The 27,221-nt window shown below is 36.8% G+C and overlaps 1 protein-coding gene across 8 annotated transcripts in view; it reads left to right on the top strand.

Moving 5' to 3' along the window:
* Positions 1-27,221, top strand: part of LOC145247418 (uncharacterized) — a 226,428-nt gene that overhangs the window by 162,346 nt on the left and 36,861 nt on the right. For 4 of the 8 annotated variants that reach the window (XM_080109176.1, XM_080109177.1, XM_080109172.1 and 1 more), the window contains exon 3: positions 12,641-12,735. The gene's annotated coding sequence lies outside the window, so the exon portion shown is untranslated. Of the gene's footprint in view, positions 1-6,719; positions 6,896-12,640; positions 12,736-27,221 lie in introns of those variants that run through there. The other 4 variants (XM_080109174.1, XM_080109175.1, XM_080109178.1 and 1 more) reach the window with 3 other exon arrangements.

Genomic DNA, 27,221 nt, shown 5'->3' on the forward strand with positions numbered 1-27,221 from the left:
TGACAATTTAATTTTTTTTTTAAACAGTACATTTTAATTCACATTTAAATTAATTGAACTACTGTTCTCATCTTGAGTGTTATGTTCATAACGTTCCGGTCAGTGTAATCTCCAACCTTCTTCAGGTATGTGTGTGTGTGTATATATATATATATATATATATATATATATATATATATACACACCTGTCTTATAACTTATCCTCAGCAATTTATGAAGATGATGATAACAGTTTGAAAAAAAAAAAAAAAAAAAAGGAAAGAATGAATAACCACAACCTGTTGAGCTATAGAAAGTTTATCATTGTTTAAAAGTTTTTTGTGATGAAACTAAAACAGCAATTAGGAGACTGCAAATACAGTTCATTTTATTGAAAAGATTTCGACATTTTGGATAATTGTCAATATGAAAAAAATTTATAGGGATATTCAGAGAAATGATCCACTGAAAAAGGTGTATCAGATTTAAACAATTTTTTTATTTATTTATTTATTTTTTTTGTAATTTTTAGAAAAACTGACAAAATTGGAAGCAAGCACAGAATAAAAGAATTAAATTTAACATTTTTAAATTTTGAAAAATTGTCAATGTCAAAAAGATTTGTGGCAACATTAAGATAAAATGATTCATTGAAAAAGGTAATATCAGATGTAAATGATGTTTTTCTAATTTTGGAAAAAAAATGATGCAAAAATTGAAAGCAATAAGAATACTGATAGCATTATAATAGAAGTATTAATAGTAATAAAAAAGCAATAACAAAAAAGTATTGAAGCCATAAAGTCGGTTATCAAAAAAATAAGAATACGGCTTAATAACAATAATAGAACTATTAATAGTAATATTTAAAGCAGTAACATGGAAAGTATAAACCATAATACAAATAAAAACAATAGGTAATGTAAGCTTTATGTTTGTATGGAAGGCAATAACCCATAAAGAAATGTTTTAATGGTCTATTTGATGATTAAAACCTACTGTGTGTGTATTATTGTGCAAAAACACCCTGCACTATTAGGTTTGAACAGTGAGTGCAGAAGATTTGTGTAGAAATGGACTATTTTGTTTTCTATCGTGTTGATAGTTAGGGGGTAAAATGTTATCATTTTATTATATATAGAGATTATTTAAAAAAAATGAATTAGTAAAATAAATGCAATATGTATAATATCATGAAGAAACAAGTATTATCTTCATCTTTTGTAAAATAAGTTGCATATGTAACAAACATCACAAATTGTGTCAAAATTATCACAAACGTTTCTCTTTGTACATTCATTCTTTTTGTGGACTGTTATCCTCATCTTCTTAGTTTTTGTTTGACCACACGTTTTGGCCAACTAATCCTGCTGGAGTAGGATTGAAACCGTTATCTTTAGACAATGCTCACCTGGAACCATAGCGATTCAATGCCTCTATCCTCATCTCAAAAGGATTTTTTTTAAAATTGCATTTCTCTTTATTTTGTTCATAATTTGATTTTGTAAAATATTTTTAACTTGATTTCTGATTGTTATTATGTCATATTTTCTGTAATCTATATATATAAAAGGCAAAATGTGTGTTAGTGTGTGTGTGTTTGTGTTTGTGTGTGGATTTTTTCTGTATGTCCGGTAAAGGCTTTTTTGGAGCGAGTTCTCTGGGGGGGTTCTATGTTTTAGAACTTTTTATATACTCCTTAGATTCTAATATCTACGATTTACAAAATGACGTTGTAAATATCTTTTTATTTCAGCAATTTTTATTTTACAAAATTCGCGCTGTGAATTCGTTTTCTCTATTACTGCTATGGCGTGATATTTGACCTAGAAAACCATACATTGACGTTCAACCACCTGGGTTTTTAAATGCTTATTTTCGACCGTTCTCAAGTCATGCTCTGTCATCAGACTATTAACCTCAAGGTTTCAGGTTCGAGCCTATCACCCTCCGAAAACTTTTTTCGCTGTTATTTTTTTGTTCGTTTTTTAAATATCTAAACAGGATTATTACTTCGCTTATTATTTTTGTTTTGATCTACCCCCCCCCCAACACCCACACCTACAAACATCTGGGCACCCCGCTAGTTTATATATATATATATAAAAGGCAAAACGGCCATGTGCGTTTTTGTATGTCAATGAAAAGCTTTTTTCGCCGGAGTATTCGACAAGGTTACATTTAGAAATTTCCTTATACTTCCTAGATTATAATATCTACGATTTGCGAACAGACGTCGTTTCTATATCTATTTTTATTGACTTTTAAAAAATTCCTTCGATTCTGTCCTTTTGCGTGTTTATTCGTCTTTTTCGTATAAATAAAGCGAAACTAACCGAAACAAACAGCAGCACCTGGCTTTTTGGCCGGGACCTCCAGAAAGGTAATTAGCTTTGATCAGTGTTGGGGAAACCCTTCATATCAGACAATTGCTATTCATTTGGAGAGCTCCCCCTTTTTGTTGGGAGATGGTTTTCCCTAACATCGTGGGGAAGCAAAATACCGTAGAAAGCTGAAAGCTTAACTGGCCTTCAGCCAACGTTCATTTCTGCACCTGTGTGATTCTTAACTTATTCACTTCATACAGCATTTTAATTGACATCACTAAATTTGAATGCTTTTCACTTCCTGTTACGTCTTAGTGTAGCGGTAAGATCTCAGCTTTTCTTTCACTTTCTTTTCCACCTTCGCGTTACGGGTTCGAGCCTGCTTGCCTACTAACACTTTTTTTTTTTTCCAAACACCCAGGCAACGCCGGGCACCTCTGTTAGTAAAAATTAAATTATTTTTAAAATCTCTAATTCATGGTGAATACAGTGATTTTCGTTTTGTGTACATTAGTTTGTTTTTTTTCTTTTTAGTTTGTTTTACAAAAATAGATCAATACTTTTAAGTAGCTTCCTAAAAGTATGTCTTATGACCTTCACCTTCACCGAGGTGCGCGACTTAATCACCTGCTAACGCACGCGTCACTGTAACGTCCAATGACAACAACAACAACAACCTTCTCACTCGACCTGCCTTTTATACCACTATCTCAATCCCTTCTCTTGCGCATGCGCCTGTAGATTCCTGACAACCTCGAGACTTCCGCTTATAAAAACCCAATTTTGTTGTCGTGCATGCCTATACAAGGCACAAACACGTGGGCGTTTGTTGTGTTGGTAAGTACTACACTCCCCCCTGATCTGATGATCACATAGAGTGCACTCCGGGGGTGGCCTCTTAGTTCGTTGGCGTCTGCGAAGGGTGGTATTTACACTCTCTGGTTCTGGTTCTGGGTGTGGTTCTGGTTCTGGTTCTGATCCTGCCTGATCAGACGAACTACAGCTACCACTCTCTTGTTCAGTGACCTCACTCATCAGCAGCTCATCATCTGATGATTCATCACTCTCTGTAGTTGTGGGATGTACTTCACTAGCTGGGCGAAGATCGCGCACATGGTGTGGGGTTCCATCAACAAGGACCGACTGCTGGCTGACCTCTCCAGATATTTGTCCTCGCTTGAACTTGGTGGTGCACTGGTTTCCAGGGGGTCTAACCCAAACTGGATCCCCTACCTTGTATTTGTTATGACTCTCCTCGTCGATTGGTTGGACAGTGTCATTGCCCTTTATCCTAACACGGTATTTGTATATGGCATTGGCCGGTGCTGTTGTTAGTGTCTTCCCATCGTTTGGTGTGATGTTATACCAATACGTGGCCTCCGTAATGGTGCATTGCTTTCTGGCAGCAATTCTCTTGATGCTGCGATGGCTCCTCTCAGCAATGCCATTCCCTAATGACACCCCACTCATTCAACAACTGCCAAACTTGGTGGCTACAAAAAGCAGCATCGTTGTCCGTCAATATCTCTTCCGGCGCACCTCGCTCAGAAAAGATAGATGACAGTTGGCGGACAACATTCGCTGAGTCCTGCCTGGTCATTTACCGCCACACCGCAAAACGAGTGGGTCCACAGTCGATAAGGGTTAGAAAGGGCTTACCACTGTAATGGGTAATATCCATCGCTAATCGTTGCCACACATGCTCAACTTCCAATTGCCCCTTCTGCCATTGCTCAGGTGCAGGATCGATAGACTGGCATGCCTCACAGTGCTTGATGATCTGCCTGACATCCGCCCTTGTCACTGCCGGGTCCACACGCCTCACAAAATACAAATTTCTTTTGATACCTGGATGTCCACTCTGCACATGAATTCTTTGTATTTGGCATGAGCTAATCGCGCCAACTGCGCAAGATCGAGCAGTGAACTCCACGCCTGTCTTCACAGCTTCATACCATTTGTGAGGCACACGGGTTAGTTGGTCTGCACGATTACAGTGTGATGCCACGAGCGTTACACTCACTGACAGGTCATACTCTGATACCAGACTCTTCAGGGTGTTTAGCCTCCGCCGGATTAACATCTCACTGGCTGCCTCAGTACGGACTCTTGTTCGTCCCGAAAGAGTGTCGGACACCCAGTGGTAGACGCAGAGAGAATCCGTGTACAAGTGTAACTTCTTCGACTGCCACTGCAGTGCCAGATTTAAACCCTTCACAACAGCATCCAGTTCCGCCAGGTTGATGTGTTGAGCATCATTCACGGGTCGCAGCCAGCATGCGTCTTCAATTACATTTCCACGTTGCTCCAATAACACTCCCAATGCCAAAGAACTAGCGTCAACCCACACATTCACAGTGTCCCCATCGACACACCATTCTCCACGGGCAGGATCCTCCTTGTTAACTCTCTTTAGGGTTTCTGTCGTCATCAGAGTTAGAAGAGCATCATCAGATACATCATCCCAACCTGTAGTTACTAAACTTGTCCTGCGTTTGATGACGGGATCCTTGCACTCCAACCCGAATTGAGCTAACTTTTCTCTGACGTGCAACGCAGATTGTACGTCTTCATTGACGTACACATCATCAATATAGGCTGATGTTGTGTCCTCAGTGGTCTTTTCCTGGGACAACACTGCATTTACGAAAGCCAAGCCGAGTAAGGCAGTATCTTTGACCCCGGAACCACACTGTCTGGAACGGCCACAATGTCTCATCCACTCGCACCTGCAAATAAGCCTTCCGCAAGTCTACTATAGACACATTGGAGCCCTTCTGGCACCATTCTCTCAGCTTGCTGGCGCACACATCAGCATCGGAAGTGTACATCTCAATGTATCTATTGAGTTCACGATAGTCCAGCACCGGACAAACTTTTGATTTGTTAAGCTGGACTACCACCATTAAGAGAATCAGACCCTTGGGTGGTCCCAGCTTGTTGGGGTAGGGGATCAGCCCATCCATCCTGGATCCATGCCTCAAGTTCCTTCTCGTATTCATTACGGGCCTCGTCGGGTATCGAGTACGCTGCAATGCTATTCTTGAATTCGGTTGGCGCCCTTCCTTCTGTCCACTTCCACGATGCAGTCCATGCTTTTTGATGAGGGTCGTATTCCACCTTAAAATCAGGCTGATCAATGTGAACTGCAGCACACACTGGGGTTTCCAAAAATCGCACAGTCCCATCTCTTCCGATAACCATTCCCCCCAGTGCCTTAATAGCATCATATCCCAACAGTACATCGAATCCCAGCAAATCCCCTCGCATCACCAGCACATTAATGTCTGCGGTCACACCAGAGTCTGTGTGGACTTTGACAGTTCCGGCTCCACAGCAAGCTTGCGTATTGCCACCTATTGTGGTTACTTTGATGTTCTGCTTTGTCCAGTTTCGACACAACTTGGCACTCATGATGGTGTGTGAGCACCCAGAGTCGAGAAGAGCTGAACAAAGCACTTGGTCCACGTACACATTTATTGTCGGTTGCGCCTCAATTAAATCTTGTCCGGGGAACAGGGTGGCACTGAGGTCCTGCCTCCTGATGCATTTCCCGCACAATGTTGGGATAAATGTCCATAACTACCACATTGGAAATAGCGCGGGCGCCCCCGCCTCTTGTTAGTACAATTTCTTGCGATATGGCCTCGCTGGCCACAGCAGAAACATCTCCCATTGGTCGTGGGTCTCAAACTGGGACTCTTTTCAGCATTAGTCTTGGCTGCCTGCGCCATCATTACAACCGGTTCCCTCAGGTCCTCCTCATCTCTGATAATGGCTCGAGCGCGTTCTAACAAACGTTCCATGGGCGTTACAGTTATGCTGGTGGAAGCCCTCAACAGTTGCTTAACATGGATGGGAAGGCCGGCCACAAACGCATACGCCAGTGTTTGCTCTGACACTCCATTGCCAAATAGAACTGCAAGTTTCTTCAGCTCCGCGAAGAAGACGTCCACGGTTTCTCCTGGCATGAGCTTCCTAGTGGCAAATGTTTCGTAGGCCGTACAGGGATCCATGGCAAATGCCTTGTATAAAGCCTTTTTTTTACAGGTAATATCAGCCTTCTCCACGGCACTAAGTTGCTGATATACACTTAGAGTGCCTCCAGCCAATCTCAGGGGAATCACGGTATGCACCCCCTTTACTTCACAGAGGTTGTAGGTCAGCTCAACCCTTTCGATCCAGTCGACAACAGAAGTGGATCCGTCGAATTCGGGTATCAGTTTTAAATCAAACTTTGCCCCAGCCATAGTTGTCCAGGAAAAGAGACAAAACGAAATAGCCAAAATAGCTTATGACCTTCACCTTCACCGAGGTGCACGATTTATATGATCTTCACCGAGGTGCGCGACTTGACACACAAAAAAAAACGCCTCTTAATCACCTGCTAATGCACGCGTCACTGAAACGTCCAATGACAACAACAACCTTCTCACTCGACCTGCCTTTTATATCACTCTCTCAATCCCTTCTCTTGCGCATGAGCCTGTAGATTCCTGACAACCTCGAGACTTCCGCTTATAAAAACCCAAGTTTTGTTGTCGCGCATGCCTATACAAGGCACAAACACGTGGGCGTTTGTTGTGTTGGTAAGTACTACATGTCTCATTGTTAATTAACTAATTATTGGACATTACTAAGAGATTTCTTGCTGCAACTTTCATATTTAATAGTAATTTGGATCTTCACATCTCCTCCCCCTCCCTCACCTCCAGTTTTGAATCCCAGTGTCATGTTTGTCAAGTTTAGTTAGAAGTATCACCATGGTGTCTGTTTTTATTTAACAAGTGTTTGGCACTCCCCACTTTTAACAAAGGTGACCTTACTCTAACACATGCAAATAAAGTAATTCATCTGTTTTGTTTATTTATTTATTTTTTTTTTATTATCACCATTTTAGATTTATTTCTGACTCACCATATTTATTTACTTTAATGTATTAGTTCATGTTATGGAATGACAAGCTGACCTATCCATTTCGGGCAACTGACAATAAATATGGTTACATCTAAACATGGCAGTGATCCATAAATGTACGTTCCAGTCAGCATTCTATCTTACAACAGTCCAGCAGAAACTGGGTGGTGATCTTTTATCTGTAAGCTGAGCCATTCGTTTTGGGTAGTCCTAGAAGATCCGCCTCCCGGGTCTTGTCTCCCTCTTTGGTGTGGAGTAAGTTTATTACTTACTGCCTTAAGTATCCTATTGGGCAATGCTAATGGGGCTACCCTAGCAATTTTTAAAGGATGCTCTTTTAGAGGCATTGGCTTGACTTTGAGAGTGGAAGTGATATGCCACATAGGTTCTTGTAGGTCAAAGGTTACAGCGACCAAAACGTTGTGAAAATAACACTTAAGATGAGAACAATTGTCTTAATTAGTTTTATTGACCTTATTATTAACATATAAATTAAATGTTTGACCCAATGAGTCATGAATGTTTGTTTAAAATAAATGAAAAAAGTTATATTTTATTTTCATTTTCTATTTAAAAAGCCGTTCTTAACATGGAGTTTTTTTTGTTTTTACTATTCTGTACTTCAAACTAACAATTTCATTTAAAAAAGATATCAAAATTTGAATTTAACTTTATGTATTATGGTATCTGTTCAGTGCACATTTACCTATATGTATGGCAAACCACTTATAATGTAAGCTTCTTTTTTTATTATTATTCAAAAATAAACAATTGTAAACAGAATGACTCTTAGAAATCTATCTATATTCTTTTTTCATTTTAATATACTTTCATAGAAATGTTTCTCTTATGTCACAAAAAACTATTTTCTTTACATCACGAGTGTCATGCTCATACATTAATTCCATAGCTAACATAGCATACTGACCCAACGGGTCATGGGTAGTCTAGTATTATATAATTGCTTAAAGTTGATGGATCTCTTCTTGAACGTGATTGAATAACTGATCAGCAAATAAGTGAGAGAAGCAATACAAAAAAGCAGGACATAAACTTGCATGTAAGAAAAAGAGAGGAGATGCATTATTAATAATCCTCCAGGCTGAGATCCGAATGTAGTATCTTTTTTTTTTTTTTTTTTTTTTTACACAGTGATCACCACTTATCAAGGCCCGGAAGCCACTCAGGGATAAGGGTTATTGCAAGTACATTACGTTAGTGTGGAGATTTGATGAAGTGTTTAATTAAGGGGGCGGTTCATTAGGAATTTGTTAACATTGGACTTGAAGACATCCAAGTTGTAGTCCGGAGGGAAGCAGGCAGACGGAACAGAGTTCCACAGGCGTGCAGTTCTAAGAAAGAAGCTTTGTTCATGGAATCCACGTTTTGATTTAGGCACAGATATAGAGTGGGGGAAATTTTTAACAGTGGATTCAGCTAGACGGTTGTTTTTCGTGAAAGATTGGCGAGGGGGGACCAGAGATTGGAGTTCAGACGAGCACCTGCCATGGAAATAACGATAAAACAAGGATAGGCTCGCAACGTCTCTTCTGTGGGAGAGAGGTTGCAGGGTAGAGAAAAGGGCATCCCCCACTAAGCCACGAAGTCTATTTTGTACTCTGTCAAGGCAGGATAGGCTGTTTTTAATACTTCTGATACTACACTTAAGTTTTGTCCTTAGTCAATGTAGGGGAACCCTCTATACTAAGGCAATTTATATTTTTGCCTACTATCAGTGCCCCTTTTTGTGGGAGCTGGTTTTCCCTCACATTAAAAACGACCTTGTGTCACATATTCCTCTTGCACAAAAACACTTCTCTTGTTCAAGTCTCACCAGCTAAGAATGAGTGAGAAAGGTTTTACTGAAAGTCACATGACCCTCTCAACATCAGCCAGAGGTGACCTCTAACCCTGAAGACCTTCTGAAAACATGGCTTCCATTGTTCCACCCATGTATTGCATGCAAAAACAGAATTCAAGAGGATGACTTCTGAGAAAAGGTTTAGAGGACAACCAAAAACATAGGTGGATGGATACTTTATATCAATCGTAAGGTACAGTTTATCCTGACTAAAGTTTTGGTGTTTATCTTGTTATCCTCTTCACCATCACTTGTTACTCTTTGTTGCGATCGTCTAGTGCTTCTCATCTCATCTGTTAAACTAAGACGAATAAAACTTCTCACGTATGAGCGACACAAAAGGAAACGTTTGAGGAGTTTCTTCAAGGTTTTATTGAAGAGAATGGATTTAGGAGAGTGACTAAAGTTATCTTCTAGTTAATTACTTCTTAATTTCCTAATTTATTAACTTGAGAAATGAGTGACGTAGTGTTGCATAGCTAGAGTCTGTATAGACGTGTGTCTTGTATGCATATGCGCTTGTGTATCATCTAGTGATTAATAAACATGTGTTGCATAGTTTATCTAAAATGTATGTTATATTAGCAGGGAAACTCAATGTTGCCCGGGATTGAATGATGATCAACGAATATTTCACACTCCTATATTTTTATTGTCATCGAAATCTGTGAAATTGCCCGGGAGGAAACTTCACATGCCTCCATGCATTAACTTAGTCCAAAATATGTTATTCCACATTGTACTCTCGAGAACCTACTGTTTCTTTTATAAAATTATTTTATATAAGCTTCTTTCCAGTCAATGAAAAAAAAAAAAAAAACATTAAGAAATTTATGTGCAGGGTTTGAACCTACAGACCACATCATGCAGAAACACCCACACCCACAAACACAAAAAAAAAAAAAAACCACGTAAATTTTCAAGTCTTCTAAAATTCTTTGCAGTTAATGAAAAAAAAAACATTAAGAAATTTACATGCAGAGTTGAAACCTACAGACTACGTCATGCCAAAAAAAAAAAAAACAAAAAAAACAGACCAAACAAACAAAAAAACAACAACACGCTATCAACCTACCCACAGTAGAATTTTCATGGCCCGTTGTTTTATCATTGTTGCTAAGCGACGACATGGAAAAAATGGCTTTACCGATGATAAATTAAAATAACGGTTTTGATTATCAGTAATTATCGGGGGTATTCTGAGACAAAACTTAACTAAGATCATTCCCAAACTTATACATTAAAGTTCTTTTAATTTTAAAGAAAATCTACTCCGACATTTCGCAGTCTATACGGAACGAACTCACACAGACAGACACACACACACACAAAGTTGCACTTATATGATTATAAAGATACTTATGTGCATATAAAATGTTCATCTCAACGTGTAATTTTTATACTTAGGGAAATGGGTGTATATTCAGTCACACAGTTCACGAACACCTTTTTGTATAGTTCTTTTTTATTTATCTATTTATTTCCAGACTGTTATCTTCATCTTCATAGTTTTTGTTTTACTACGTTTCGGCCAACTATTCCTCTCACCTTCTTCAGGTGGTTAACTGTAACAGGATAGGAATGCTAAGTCTCTTAACTGTATCCTCAGTAATTACTGCCTTCCATAGTTGTTGTCTCACCAAGTTTTGGCCTACTAATCCTCTGGCCTGCTTTGAGTAAGATTGGAACCACTATCTTCAGACAATGCTTACCTGGAACCATAGCGATTCAATGCTTCTATCTACTGCGCCACTAGCCCTGTGGCACAGTGGATAAAGGCATTGAATCAAAGATTTTCATCCAAGGAAAACCCATAACAATGAGTTTTTATAGATGATCCCTTTTCTTGAAGTCGCATGCTTTATCTCTACATTTTCTGGTGTGTTCACTGGAATGCTTTCATAGGCTTCCCCATCTTTCTTTCCAATTCGTTAGCTTTAAACTCTGACTAAATTTTTGACAGATTATATGTATTTTTTCCAGTTATCTCGTTACGTCATTAACGCCACATAACTAATGACACAAATCAGATGATTTGTAACAAAGCGTGGATGTGCGTATGTAAATTCATCAAAATTGACGTCACTGGTGGGCGGGGGGGGGAGGACTATAAAAAATGAGAAAGCAAAGATCTTGACAAGATAAGGTTTGAAATGTCAGAATAGATGAGGAGAACGTCTCACATCGTGTGAGTTACGTCACAACTGTAACGACGAAGAAATAAATATTGTGCAGAACCAAGTTATAATTATTTCATGTTCTTTCTTTTTTGTCCATGTGTGTACAATATGCACAGTGCTACAGATCCACCTTCCTCATATATTTTTTTGATAACCTTCTTTTCCCCAAGTTAACATTCTTGGGATCTATTTTAAGATAAATAATTTTATCTGTAAATATTTATATGCTTTGATAACGTTCTTTCTGGCATTCTACTTTCACACATGTCAATAACGATCATAATAATCATCTTGTCAACTATATAACAGTAGGTGAACGGACATCAGTAACATTCATTAAGATTATCAGTTCTCTACATTATCATTGTTTCTAGTCATCTAGCACTTCTCCTTGCTACTTGACTCAAGCAGGGCCGATTCAGGAGAGATATGGTTGGAATTGTGCAATCCCTGCTTCACAATTACATGCGCATCTACCCTTACAGAGGCATCGATCAATCGACATTATTAGCATGTTCTGTTTGCATGCTTCTAATGGAGAGACTGAATTGAAAACCTTTTGTTTTTCTTGCTTGGAAACATAATGTTGTCATACCTTCATATAATTTGACTTTTTTATCTATGGTGTTTGACCTCCGGCCCCTATCTTATTACCTATCTTTTGTTTAACCTTGAGAATGGTTCTTTTTTTACTTTTTTTTTTACAGATCTGGGTCATCTTGCCATATACCAAGAGTGACCTTTGTCAAAATTCACATTAGCTAACTTAGTTGCTACTTACTAGCATAGGGTCCATACTATGTAATGCCAGCATATAAAGTGGGTGTTAATAAATCAAATATGGTGATGTTAATGTAAATAGCTCCCAAAATTTTCAGTGTTTTACAAACCTAAAATGTGATTGAGACAAACCTCACTATAATCTGCTTTTGTTGTTTGTTTGTTTGGTTTTTTTTTTACAAGCAAGTTACCATTTATCAAGGCCTGAAGGCCACTCGAGGATAAGGGTTAATGAATGTAAAGTGGTAGTGTAGTAATCATTAATGATATAGATTTGGGTTATTGAAGAGGATGGCTCAACAAGAACGTGTTTACATTGGACTTAAAGACGACCATATTGTCGTTGGCTGGAAAGCAGGCCAGTGGCACAGTGTTCCACAGACGGGCAGTTCTAGGAAAGAAGCTTTGTTCATGGAATCTGCATTTAGATTTTGACGCAGATAGAGAGTAGGAGAAATTGTTGATAGTGGTTATAGCTAGGAAAGTCTGACAATTGACCTGGTTTAATCTTAGATATTTGCATTATCTCAAATAAATGTTCATTTTTTTTTTGTTGGATAAAATTTAAAGTTTTATTTTTTTCTCACTTCCTGCAGATGTGTGTCGATTGTTGAACGCTGACATGCGTTTCACACCCAATTCTACCTTTGTTAATTCGCTCGAGAAATTGAGCGGAAAGAATAAAATATAGGTAAGTTCTTTTGTTTTGCAAATTTTTATATTTAAAGATGTTCTGAACTTGGAATTGTTATAGAATTCTGAGGTACAATCTAAACGTTTGTTTCTGTCACCTATAATATAAATCTCACCTGTCTGTTTATGTATGTATGAATGCCTAACACTTTTGACAAAGGTGGTGGATTTTCATGCGATTGGTAGCTTGACCCTTTGGATGACAAATATAAAAAAAATTGGTTAAAAACATAAGGAGTGGTCACTTTTTTCACCGATATTTTCAAAAGTCATCCCTTCTTTTCGATTGACTAGCCTTAATTTAAACCTTTGCCACTTCTGGTTTGGCAATGGACGTAATGGCAAAGATGTAACTTTTTTGTTTTTTTTTTCTTACATTCTTTTCCTCCTTTGCAATACGGATTTTTTTTTTTTACTCAACACACACCTCCAAACACCTGAGCAACGCCAGGCACCCAGGCTAGTCTATTATATAAATCTCACCTGTCTGTTTAAATGTATGCATGTTTGTATGTCTGCCTAAAACTTTTCTCAGTGGCATCGAACCAGGTTGAAACTGGTACTGAATGAAAGGGCGATGCCTCGGTAAAATAATATGTGAGAATATAAAAATGATCAATTATTTCCTATGGTAATAGATGTTTGTAATGAAAGATGGTAGCAAAAAATCGTTCCTTCATAACAATTTAGCCAAACACACATGCGCGAAAAAAGTTCTTTCTTGAAATTGTTTAAATAGAAAAAAATTATGTTACTCTGCTGACGCCATCATTGAGCAATCATTATCGTGACAGCATCGTTATCTTGGTTGCACGTTCACACCGACATTCTTGGTTGCACGTTCACACCGACATTTTTTTTATTTTCGATTTTTAAAGTTTTAATATTTAATCAGGGTTATTTATTCCATTTTTTTTTCGTTTACTTATTTTTTATTTTCCCTTTTTTTATTTTTCCATCATGTTCCCTATTTTTTTTTCTTTTTTGGGGTTTATTTTTCTGATTTTAAAAAAAGTTTAAACATTTTTTTCGCTCTCTTATTCTTTATTTTCCTTTTTATTATTGTTTTGATTTACCCCCCCCACACACACACACCTTACCACACCCAAGCAACGCCAGGTACCCCCGCTAGTCTATAATATAAATCTCACCTATCAGTTAGTGTGCGTGAATGTATGTATGTATGTATGTATATCTCGCTAAAACTTTCAACACACATGACTAACATTGACAAAATTAGGATCGTTTGAAAGCTCAGTCGCTTGGCCGCCAAATATCCAAAACTTGACTAAAAACATTCATTCTTTCCCTGTTAAGTGGGCCATTTTTTACAAGGAGGGGATCACTTTTTTTTTGTGAACATTTTTGCAAACTCATCATACACCTTATTTTGAAACCTGCCGATGTCGTTTGGCGCTGTGGACACGGGGCTAAAGCTAAATGATTAGCCTTGTTTCACCTTCTTTTCCTCCTTCATGCTACAGGTTTGAGTCTGGCTACTACAGCTAATTTATTTATTTTTTTTTTTTTAGGGCTCTGTTGCTCAATATTCTTACCATAAAACCTCTCCACACCCAGACAATGCCGTGTACCCCCGCTAGTTTGAAAGAGACAAATATTGGTATAAAAATCTGTAAACTCCTGCTTCTTTAGAAATGTAAAGACAAATATCAAATCGAAATCATTGCTTTCCGTTCAGTCTCAAGAGACAATGGATACCTCCTGTAAGGGTAACTGCATGTGTAATTGTGAAACAAGGTTTGTGCAATACCCAACTACATTTCTCCTGAATCGGCACTGCTTGAGTCCAGGGGCAAGAAGTTCAAGACGACTGGAAACAATGATGAGATAAGCAAACAGCACGTACAGCACCTGGAATTCCTAAATGGTCACCCATTTTTTTAAATTTTTTTTTTTATTACATTTTCACCCCAAACAAGGCATATTGCCACTTTGTTGTAGGGGGCTACTATCAGGGACATGGGCATCAGGGGTACTGTGTAGGGAGTTGGGTAGCAAGATGTTGGTTCACGTTGCACTTGAACTTCTGCATGTCAGTACAGTTGGGGAAGCAGGGACTCTGAAGGGAATTCCAAAGTCTAGCTGTCCTGGGGAAGAAACTACTGGAGTAGAAGGCTCTCTTACATCTAGGGATCTCTATTGTGAAGGGGTGGGGTTGTACTGCTTGTGGGTTTGTCTGGGGTATTTACGTCGAGGGGGCACAAGTGCTTGCAGTTCGTCAGAGCATTCACCGTTAAAGTACTTGTAGAAAAGGCAGAAGGATGCAACATTTCGTCGATGGGACAGAGGCTGAAGTTTAGATGACAGTTCAGGACCTAGTAGATTGGCAACTCTCTTTTGAACCTTGTCTAGGAGCGAGAGACTAGTGGTAGCTGCACCAGCCCAAATATGACAACAATACTCCATACATGGGCGAATGGTGGCCTTATAGAGGTATAGGATACTTTCGGGTGTTAGTATCTTTCTAGCACAGTAGAAAGAACCTACCTTCTTCGCAGCGGTCCTGGCGATACTCTCGATGTAATTGTTCCAACTCATGTTTCCTGACAGTGTTAGGCCGAGGAGTTTCAGATAAAGAGTCATTGGCCATTGCTATTGGTGGTAGAGAAGGTTTCTTGTAATTATTGAAGGAAACGAGTTTTGTCTTGGCAGCATTGAATGTGACCATCCATTTATGTCCCCATTTCACTACAGATCAGAGGTCATCCTCTAGTGCTTCTGCCATTTCTTTAGATATATGTTCATTTGTTTTCCTGTCGTGTCTGTTATAAAGTGTGGTGGCGTCAGCATATATACCCATCTCACAGGCAATTTTGACAGGGAGGTCATTTATGAATATTAGGAATAACAGAGGTCCCAGGATAAACCCCTGAGGCACTCCCGCATTTATATTGTATTGTTTGGATGTACGACCATCGAGGACAGCCTGGATTTTTCTCTTATCTAAGAAGGATTTAATCATGTCATGTATTCTTCTAGTGATACCATATGATCTGATTTTCCTAAGAAGACCTTCATGCCATACCCTATCAAAAGCCTTAGATATATCTAGAGCTACCGCTCTACCCTCCCCCGCTTTGTCTAGTGACTGGTATATAAGTTCTGAGATTACAGTTAGCATGTCTGCTATTGAACATATTGCATATTGTTGGTCAGTCAGAAGTTTAGCATCTGTAAGGTGATGGACTAGAGCTTGGTTAATTATTGTCTCAAATATTTTGGCGAAAAGTGTGAGGAGGCTAATGGGGCGATAATTTACTGGGTCAGTTCTTTTGCCAGAATTCTTGAAAACTGGTACTACAGAAGCAGTTTTCCAGCAGGCAGGAAAGCAAGATTCATTAAGGCATTTGTTGTAAAGTTTGGAGAACTGGAGCTACTTTGGCGGAGCACTTTTTTAATAGCACAGTCGGGATGAGATCAGGTCCACATGCTTTTGCAGCATCAAGATTTCTTATGATAGCATGCACCTGAGATGGGGTGATTTTCAGATCGTCTAGTGTGGTCCTGAACAGGCTCAACATTGCTTAACTTTGGTGATCTAATGAGAACTGGTATGCTGTATAAATCAAAATATGTCTGAACAAAAATAGTTTTTTCTTTTTTTTTTTTTACTTATTCACCTCAGTTAAGCCATATTGCCACTTGGGCATAAGGGGCTACTATTTGGGACCACATCTACAATGACTATGTAAGGAGATGAGAGAAATATTTGTTCACATTACATTTAAACTTTTACATGTCCGTACAACCAGGTTAGCAGGAAATGGGAAGAGAATTCCAAATTTTAGTAGTTGGAGAGAAAAAACTATTAGAATAGAAGATTTTCCGCATCTATGGACCTCTACAATGAAAGGGTGGGATTTTGGTACTTGTTAGGTTTGTCGAGAGGTATGCATGTCGAAGGTATACAAGTGCAATGAGTTCATTAAAGCACATTCCATTAAAGTAATTGTAAACAGGCACTGGGATGCAACAGTGTGGTGATGTGACAGGGATTTGAACTAAGTTGATAGTGTGGGACCTATTAAATTCAAGACTCCTTTTTGGACCCTGCCTAAGAGGGAAAGAATAGTGGATGCACCAGCCCAGATGTGGCAACAATACTCAATGCATGGGTGAATGGTGACTTTAAGATACAAGAGACTCAGTAATTTTCTAGCACGATATTCATAAGCAGTGTGTTAATAATTTTTACGAATCAAATCATTGGAACTATCAACACTATTGAAAATATATTTGTGTAAAAATTTACTTGCTGGAGTTTTCTCATAAATTATATTGTGTTACAGATGAAGAATGCTAACAATCACCTTGTAGCGGAAGAAACTGAAATGTGCAAAATTATATTTGGTTGAATTTTCTCTTTATGTGATACTATCTGCATTCCCCCACCCGCTCACCCACAAACAAGAAGTAATAGGAAGTGATTAAAAAAATAAGAAATAAATTGATCAGAACATGGTCATAGGAGTGAGATTAGTAGAAAAGACAAGGAACAAGGCACACAAAAGCCAGCTGAAATAGGATTGTTAATCAAAGATGTGGTAGTAACTAGAACAAATGACCTGACATAGAGGGCAATATATTTAGAACTAGTTTACAGACAGTTTTAGAAGTGGAAGTCAATTTTGCACCAATTTATGACAGTTTATGGATAATTTTGAGTTTGGAGAGCAGGTTCCAGTTTGGGACAGTTGAAAGCAGGTTGTCCCAGAGCAGGTGGGGAGATGAATTGATCAACTGACTAACAAACATGGTCTTGACAGACTGCTAAGATGTGGACATTAGTGTTTAGAGGGTCGTTTCCTACAATGGTTTCACACATGCACCTAGAGCCTAATTGATATCTGCAGAATGTATTGAGGTCTTTTTTTTCTCTTGAGTTTGTGTTTAGAGTTTAGTTTTTATACTTGTGAGCCATTGCGTTCGCCCCTCGGCAGACACCAATGTGAGTGATGATGACATAGCTAAAAGAGAAGAGGAAAGAAGACCACCACAGGAACAGCATTAGAGTTAGCGATTGTCAAGCAAGAGGGAGCGTGTGGTTGCACAATAGCATTACACTTACTACATATATATATATATAGATATAACCTTCTTAGAGTAGTGAAATTAACCTATATAACATATACTATTGCTAACAACTCCATGCTGAAGAAAGTTGGTTTTGTCAGAATTGGCTTAACCACAAAACTGAATGTCCTGAGGACCTTTTGTCCTTCTTAATATAACGTATCAGTGGAGTATAATTGGTGCAATTTGATTTGCCTAGATGTGATCACTGATAGGAGTGCCAATTATATGTTGCGAGAGACATGAACCGATATCATATTATCTGGAATGAATTGTTGGTATTATTGAGCTTGTCAGGTCAGCTGGACTGATCACTCATTGTCATTGGCCTTCATCAGAAAAAAATGTAAATACCTTGTAACAATTTATAGTTTGTAATTTGAAAAATAATAAATAGGGATCCCTCCTCCAACAAAATTCACCAGCTATTTATTAAAAACTAACTTCTAGGTGGCACATTAATTCAAAATAGTTGATATGCGATAAACATATTCACTACTGCTTTAGCAGAAGAAACCACCATGATGTGTGACTTGTCAAGTTCCATACACTGCAAAGCACTTTGTTAGAATGTGTTGATTTTGCTGCAACAAAAATCCGATTTTGGTACTATGAAGGAATTATTGACATTAAAGTGAAAATCATGATCTCCTTATAAAGAAAGTGTGTTTATGCCTCAAAAGTCCAATAAACCAAATTGTCTATGGATTATTAAAAAAACAATAGTCAATTTCATGTTTCCAAAGTCATAAAAGATGAGAATAACTATTGAAATTTGTTGACTCAATCAGCTTGTTTAGAAATGCAAATTTCAAATCAAAATGTGATGAACCAAGTTGATGATGGATCGAGAAATCTTTATTTCATTAACCATTTTCTTGTCCTCAAGTCTTGCATTTAGTGCTGCCAGATCAGGCTGTCTGAAGATACTGGCTTCCTGACCTAAAATGCACCAAGTATTTATGTTATTGTTTCTTTTTCTTTCCCTTTGCAAAACTCAATCATGTTCTGCAAAGCCAAAAACAACTTTTCTCTACAAACAACCAAACTAAACATCATGAATAAACATTTGAAGATATAAAAAGCTTGGAGTATAAAAAATTTTGTCAAAATGATTGAAGAGTTGATTTGTCGTAAAATAAAACAACCAAACTAAATACTGTGAATAAATATTTGAAGATATAACCAACTTGAAACATTAATCCTTTTTTTCCAAAATCACTAGATTCGGCATTAAATAACCCGAAAATAATCTGCATGAATCGGATGATTGCTATTGGCATTTGTTTCCCTAATATCTTTCTAGTTAGAATTCTTTCTACAAAGACATTGAGTACTTAAAGGAGCAACTACATGAAAGTTGTTAGTTCGTGTCATTAATCACTTAGACACCATCAGCTCCTGATGTTGCTTATTTATTCAATTTATGTATTCAATTTTTCAAATAATAAAACTACAATGTTTACTACTCTAAATGCAACAAAGATTTTGTCAATATTTGAACTTCATACGAAAAACTTGCTCAAACGATGAGTAGGGTATGCCCTTTTCTCTTCCCTACAACCTCTTTCCCACAGAAAAGACGTTGCCAGCCTGTCTCTGCTTTATCATTATTTTCATGGCAAGTGCTCGTCTGAGCTTCTCCTCACCAAACATTCATGAGAAACACTCGTCTAGCTGAAACCACTTCCAATAGTTTCCTCCCACTCTTTATCTGTGCCTAAACCTAAACGTAGATTCCATGAACAAAGCTTCTTTCTTAGAACTGCACACCTGTGGAACTCTCATCCGTTTGCCTGCTTTCCAGCTGACTACAATTTGATCGTATTCAAGTCCAATGTAAACAAGTTCTTGATGAGCTGTTCCCCTTAAGTAATCCAATTTATCAGATTTAAACTTCTAATGATTACCATGATATTGTCCTTTTGACCACTCTACACTCTTTTACCCTTATCCTTGAGTGACCTCTGGGCCTTGATAAGTGATGACTCCTTTGTAAAAAAAAAAAGGCAAATCTTTGCGTTTCTCTGGTCATTTTGTTCACCCAACATACCAGATATTCAAGTTTATTGCTGGGAGTACAAACTTCCGTTTTTTAAGATTTAACTTCATATGTTAGACAAAAGAATTTTTCTCAACAATTTTCATAATTGCTTGTGTAAAAGTTATTGCCTATGTTAAGATTATTTTTTTCACACAATAACTTTCGAATAACAAATTAAATTTTTTAAGAAAAGATATTTTTAAGATATGTCTATTCCATCTAAAAAACTATTTGAAATTTAAACATGGCAGCCAAATTAAAATGCTAATTCGATTTAAGTATGACAAACTACTAAATGCATGGCTGCTACTAAATATGCTATTTCGAATGTGAGTGTGACGTTATATTTCAGGATTTTTAAAAAATAAGTATCAATAAATTGTATTGAATTATTTACAGAATTCTTTGAATTTTCTTTCTGTAAATTGATTTTCATTGTCACTGACTAAGGTTTTCGGGAATCCAAAGCAACTAAAAATTTCATTAAGTATATTTGTTGTAATCGGATATCTGCACTAAAGAATTTCTGGCTACTTAGTGAAACTGTTCAAAATTATCAAGTAATACGATCCATTTATGGAGCCTGCATAGTCAATATGCAATCGATTCCATGAGACATCTGTCTTTGTCCATGATTGAATCTTTAACAGGGGATCCCTTGGAGCCAGTTGGCATCCTCTGCACCATTTCATCCGATTATCGATGTCTTCATCCATCCTTATTGGTGCACCATTTCATCAAATTATCTGTCTTCGTCCATCCTCGTATGATTTATTAAAGATTTTATTCTTGAAATTTCTGAATGGCCAGATTGAAAATCTTTCAGAACTTTTCTTTGCAGAGTACCCGGCATTATTACTCTATCTGCATATGGTAATACGTGTTTGCATATGAAAAAGAGTGACACATTAATTCCCTTTTTATTTTTCTCGTGTAACCAGACTTGCTACTTTTCTCATCTTGAGTATTATTTTCACAATGGTTCTGCTGATGGAACCTCTGACAGCCTTTAGGTTTCTATAGGTTTTCTGAGTTTTACATAAAGATTCTAAAGTTCAAAAATGCACCTTAGTTGTCATAATGATCAAAACAAGCCGCACGTGCGTGGTCCCCCTCTGGCTGCATGTGGGATGACACCACAAAAAATAGTGAAGAAATGATGAATGTGAGAAGTGTAAAGGGCCATTATTGCCTTCACATTTTCATCAAGTTTCAGAAAAATCTAATGGATGGGGCAAAAGCTATGGGGTAAAAAGTGTCTTTTTTTTTTTTTTTTTTTTTTGCAATTTTGGGGCACTTGTGACACCTTTTGAGCTCCTGGGAATGACAAATCCCAATGAAAATGGACAAACGGTGCAGTTTCACGCCCTAAGACATGTATATTTGAATTCAGCACCATGGAAAACCACTATGTAGACATACATATGAAGTTTTTGAGTAATATGAAAAAAGACCTCCAAAAGGGCATGTTTTTTAACCCTAAAAGTCCCAGAGGGATGCAAACCAGAATTTTGCTAGAGTCACCCATACTGAATTTATATTAAAAGCAATAGCCTCCACATTTTGGCCAAGTTTTAGGAAAATCTAATGGATGGATCAAACGCTATGGGGCAAAAAGTGTAATTTGGGGCCATTTGGGGGCATTTTTTTACCGCTTTTGAGCCCCTCGGGACGCCAAATCCCAGTGTAAATGGATAACAATGCAGTTTCAGGCCTTAATACATGTATATTTGAGTTGACGACCGTGAAAAACCACTATACAGCCAGAAATATCAAGTTCTTGTTAAGAAATATGAAAAAAGACACAAGAAGGGGTGTTTTTAGCACTGAAAGTCCCTGGGAACGCAAACCAGAATTTTGCCCGGGTTACCCATACTGGATTCATCTTAAGAATAATGTACTCCACATTTTGGCCAAGTTTCAGAAAAATCTAATGGATGGATCAAAAGTTATGGGGAAAAACATGTAGTTTTAGGGCATTTTTTACCTCTTTTGAGCGCCTGTGGGCGCAAAGGGAATTTTTGCGAAAACATTTTTTTACTGTGCATATCTATTTAAATACATGTGGCAAAATTTCAGGAAAAACTAATGGACAGTTATCTGGCAATCGTCCGAAATAACAGACGCACGGACGCCACTAAAAACATGGGCCCCTCTCTCACATAAATCGTGGGACCAATACTAATACTAATTCTCATCTAAAAAAAATTCTGAAATATAAAATTATTAATTAATCAGTGAATTTTTCTTTCCATCTATTCGTATGTTGATAAAGACCCAATCTCCAAGAGAAGATATTGTGTGAAAATTATCATTAATACACTTATGCACTTTCAAAATTGTCTAAAGAACATCCATATATTATGTCTTAAATATAAAATGAAAATCGACGGTGCTATAAGCAAAGTTTAAGTTTATGGTTCACATTTATACATTTTCCTTGGTCTGTCATGCTTGAGTTTGAAACTGTATTAGCATTGGTTTATACTGCTTGAGCTTGAAACTGTATTAGCGTTGGTCTGTCATGTTTGAGTTTGAAACTATTAGTATTTGTTTGACAAACTTTAGTTTGATACAGCATTAGCATTGGTCTGTCATGCTTAAGTTTGAAACGGCATTTGTGTTGGTCCGTCACGCTTAAGTTTGAAATGGCATTTGCGTTGGTCCGTCACGCTTAAGTTTGAAACGGCATTTGCGTTAGTCCGTCACGCTTAAGTTTGAAACGGATTTAGACTTGGTCCTGCACGCTAAGTTTGAAACGGCATTTGCGTTGGTCCGTCACGCTAACGTTTGAAACGGCATTTGCGTTGGTCCGTCATGCTAACGTTTGAAACGGCATTTGCGTTGGTCCGTCACGCTAAAGTTTGAAACGGCATTTGCGTTGGTCCGTCACGCTTATGTTTGAAACGGCATTTGCGTTGGTCTGTCACGCTTATGTTTGAAACAGCATTTGAGTTAGTCTGCCACGCTTATGTTTGAAACGGCATTTGAGTTGGTCTGCCACGCTTATGTTTGAAACGGCATTTGAGTTGGTCTCCCACGCTTATGTTTGAAACGGCATTTGAGTTGGTCTCCCACGCTTATGTTTGAAACGGCATTTGAGTTGGTCTCCCACGCTTATGTTTGAAACGGCATTTGAGTTGGTCTGCCACGCTTATGTTTGAAACGGCATTTGAGTTGGTCTGCCACGATTTATTTTGAAACTGTATTTCCGTTAGTCTGTTACGCTCAAGTTTTAAATAGCATTTTCATCTCTTAACTGATAGTTAATTGGATGAGAAAAATTATGTTTCAACTTTACTGTGTTTGATCGCTAAAAGAGAACTTTAATGGAATATTCAAATATTTATGATTTTTTTTTTCATAGACTTAAAAGCTTTTGATGTTTTTAGCAATGTTCTATAAGTAAATCCACCATTCTTGTCAACATCCTGTTTCTTCTAAAGACATTTTCACAAATTCTCTTGAAGGCAACTATACCCAAGTGGCCATTGTGGTTTGACACTTAAATTCATTTTGATTAGCAGCACTCAAGTTTTACATGATTTTTCTTTTTTTTAATTGTCTCTACATCATCACCATCATCACTACTACGATTGGTAAAGAACGAGTGGGGGGAGGTCCCTGGAATGTGAGCAATAAGTCTTCCCATGTTTCCAATACTTTCTTCTTCTTCCTATTGCTATTCACTTAGCGTTATTGAAACACCAGTTTACCATTGAGTTTCATTGATAATAACTGGTGGTTTTCTTTTTTTATTAAAAAATCTTTTGCATGATAAAGTTTCTCAGAATAAAATATGCATAAAGTGCGCTTAAAAGCCAAATCACAACGTAATATTAGGAAATAAACAAATATTTTACTTGTTTGAGGTACGACGTGCAGCTCTTTACAGATTTTTCTTTCTCTAACTTTACAACATGGCAAGAAAGAAGACAAGAAAAAAGAAAACAACATACTGAGGATGGAGTTTAACTCTGAAATATATTTATAAATTTCAAGCAAGTAAAATATTTGTTTATTTTCCTAATATTACGTTGTGATTTGGCTTTCAAGCGCACTTGATGCATATTTTATTCAAATTAAACCTATATGGAACTCTCACCCTTAAAGTTTCTCAGAGTTTCAAAAGTTCTTGTGCATTTCTTGTGAACATCTGGATAATGCTATACCTCCTCGCTTTCCATCCTCTCTGACAATCCATAGCGATTTTCTGTGGTACAAACAATATGTTGGTGTGCTGCGATTTTTTATTATTGTCTAAAAAAGTTATTTTGTCGAATTTTTATTTGTTATTGTCATGCCATGTTATTGGCATTATAAAAACATACTTCACTAGAATTTAAAAAAAAATACTTAGTCCTACCGAGACAATCACTAATATGAAACACAGATGGGAGTTATCTGATTTTTTTAGTGAAATTCTACTTTTTTTTTCTTTTTTTTTTTATTTAGCAAAAGTGAAAAACCACTTTTTCTTTTACATCTCGGATTGCATATTTTTGCTGTATAATATCATAGTGAACGAATATATACTATACTGACCCCCACTAAGTGGCGATATGCCTTGTTATAGGTGAACGTAAGTAAAAAAAAAAAAAAAAAAAAAAAATTACTGTTGTCGACCATCTGACCAGTGAGGGTTGATAACCTGTCTTGCATGGAGAGGGAATGATATTATAAATGTGTAATGTGAGTCTGAATTGCAGACGTAGTTATACCTCAAAGGAAAATTGAAATCTAGAGAGTAGAGGGAGATTTGCGAGAACAGGATGCTTTGATAGTAATACCACCATTCAAAAGATGGATGAAAGTTCTTGGCTTAGTAGATGTTAAACAATTGAGAAAGCAGATTCAGGTTACAGGAGAAAGTCAAGGAAAACATGGTCAGAAGTGATAACTGTGAATTTGAGAGAAAGAGATAATCAAATTTTGGCCAGAGATAGATTCGTTTGTAAATCAATTTCTTCAAGACGTTCAATACATACTAGCATTTAAAACAGGACGTTAAAAAATGATAATGATATTGGTTTTTTGTTTCTATTTAATTACTTCTAATTAATTCTATAACAAACAATTTCTTTCTGTCAATGTTTTTCCGCAAACTTTGTACTTTGTCTCTGTGACCTCATTTCTGTCCATTCCAAAATTGTAATGTCAAAAACTGAGTTGTATCAGAAATAAATTGATCATTCTATGACCTGAGTGAACAAAACTATTTTGACAAAAGATTTACAGAACATCTCTCAGATGTTAAGAAGCCTGTCACTGTTGGGAATAATGAATAAAAAACACAAACTAAACAAAAACACTTTTCCATAAAAACTACATTTTACCTTTTTTTAATTTTTTTTTTTATGGTTTACTATAAAATACCACTTTTTTTGTAATGGACTTAATGGCAGTAATTTAATGTTAGATTCATCTGTTTTTTGGTTGGTCCCCCCCCCCCCCAATTAGTATGCATTTTGTGGAGTTTCTTTAAAGAAACTCATCGGATTAAGATGAAGGAGTAAGATAAATTTAAATTAATGTGATGAACACAAGTTTTCATAGCGGACATCCAAAAATTGTAAACTTTAAACACCAATTAATACACAAAAATGACTAAAAGTCCCTGAAGTATTCTACATTAAATGTGGCTAAAGAAAGCCTATGAGTGATTTATAATTAAAACTCAAGGAAACTCTTTTATTTTGTCTGGTTCTTTTCCAGCTTAAAACCGAAGGTACCATGTTGATCTGAACTACAGTAATATTTTATACTAGCAGGACCTGTGGAAATTCCACAGGGAACTCATTCATATGTAATACATTGATGTTGGCATTCTGTAGATGTTCAGTGTAAATGGAGACGCTCTGATATTATTGTAGCTTTTTTGTTAAAACTGCAAAAGTATTTGTCTAAGCTAACACAAACGCCTGCCAAAGTCCTGTCATAAAGTATGCTTGAATATGATATTTTAATTCTTGCAGATTTCGTATGTATTATTATAGAGTTAATGTTCTATCGATTTTTATATGCTATAAAAATGCGATTTCAAATATATATATATATATATATATATAGATGTTTCTTTGTTTTGGTTTTAGCGATATGTGTTGAACAAATTCAATTATTTACGAAAGTGCATTTTTCCCTAAATGCAAGTTGGGAATAATTCTCCCTTTAACCAATCCGGTACTCCCACATGGGGAGCAGTATATATATTATTTTTAAAATATAATTATCCACTGACACTGACATATTATATTTTAAAAATAATATATATACTGCTCCCCATGTGGGAGTACCGGATTGGTTTAAGGGAGAATTATTCCCAACTTGCATTTAGGGAAAAATGCACTTTTGTAAATAATTGAATTCATTCAAAACATATCGCTAAAACAAAAACAAAGAAACATCTAAGTAAATCGCGATGTATCCAGACAGTCGTGCGAGATGGGTCAGTGATAAGGGGTTTAGGCTCGTTACCATGGGGTCCCGATTTCGAACCTCGCTAGATTCAGCCACCCTGATGAGTCGTAGACGACGAAACACATGTCAGTGGATAATTATATTTTAAAAATAATATATATATCGTATGACTTGGGTTCATCAGCTTGAATCGAAATCGAATCTCAAACTTATGAAATATATATGTGTGCATATATATATATATATATATATATATATATATATATATATATTAGTTCCTTCAGCTATAACCGAAATCAAAACTTATGAGGACTTCTTGATAAAATTATTTATAAAAAAAAAGAGATTACTAATGTGCCATCAGCTAAAACTGAAATCAAGACTTATGAAGAATTCTTGATAGAAATATTAAAAAAAAAAACAACAGATTATTTGGAGTGCCATTAGCTTAAATCGAAACCAAAACGTAGGAAGAATTCTTGATAAAATTATTTATTACAAGAAATGGAAGTACATAACAAAAACGACTCGGATGTAAGCCTGACACAGAAAGTAACACACACGCTATTGCATTCATATATATATATATATATATATATATATATATATATGTGTGTGTGTATACATTGTTTTTAAATCCCCAAAGCAGTTTTGATGGTAAACAACTGATGATCCTTATAATAATATTAAGACTAGCGTAAATTCTTGGAAACAAATTAATGCATTGATTGCAAGAGAGTAATTGACTTACAAGCAAATAACTTTTCAAATGAAAGACTTTGGATTAATTGTTTTCTTTTTTTTTACATAGCTTTAAAGGTTGAAAAACCTGTAAGACATATGTGTGTGTGTGTGTTTGTGTTTTGTATATATATATATTTAACGTTATATAAAAAGATGTAATGTCAGTAAACCAAAAAATATAAGAG

This window comes from Euprymna scolopes, chromosome 25 (genome assembly GCF_053919585.1).
Source record: "Euprymna scolopes isolate OS-2025 chromosome 25, ASM5391958v1, whole genome shotgun sequence".
NCBI lineage: Eukaryota > Metazoa > Mollusca > Cephalopoda > Sepiida > Sepiolidae > Euprymna > Euprymna scolopes.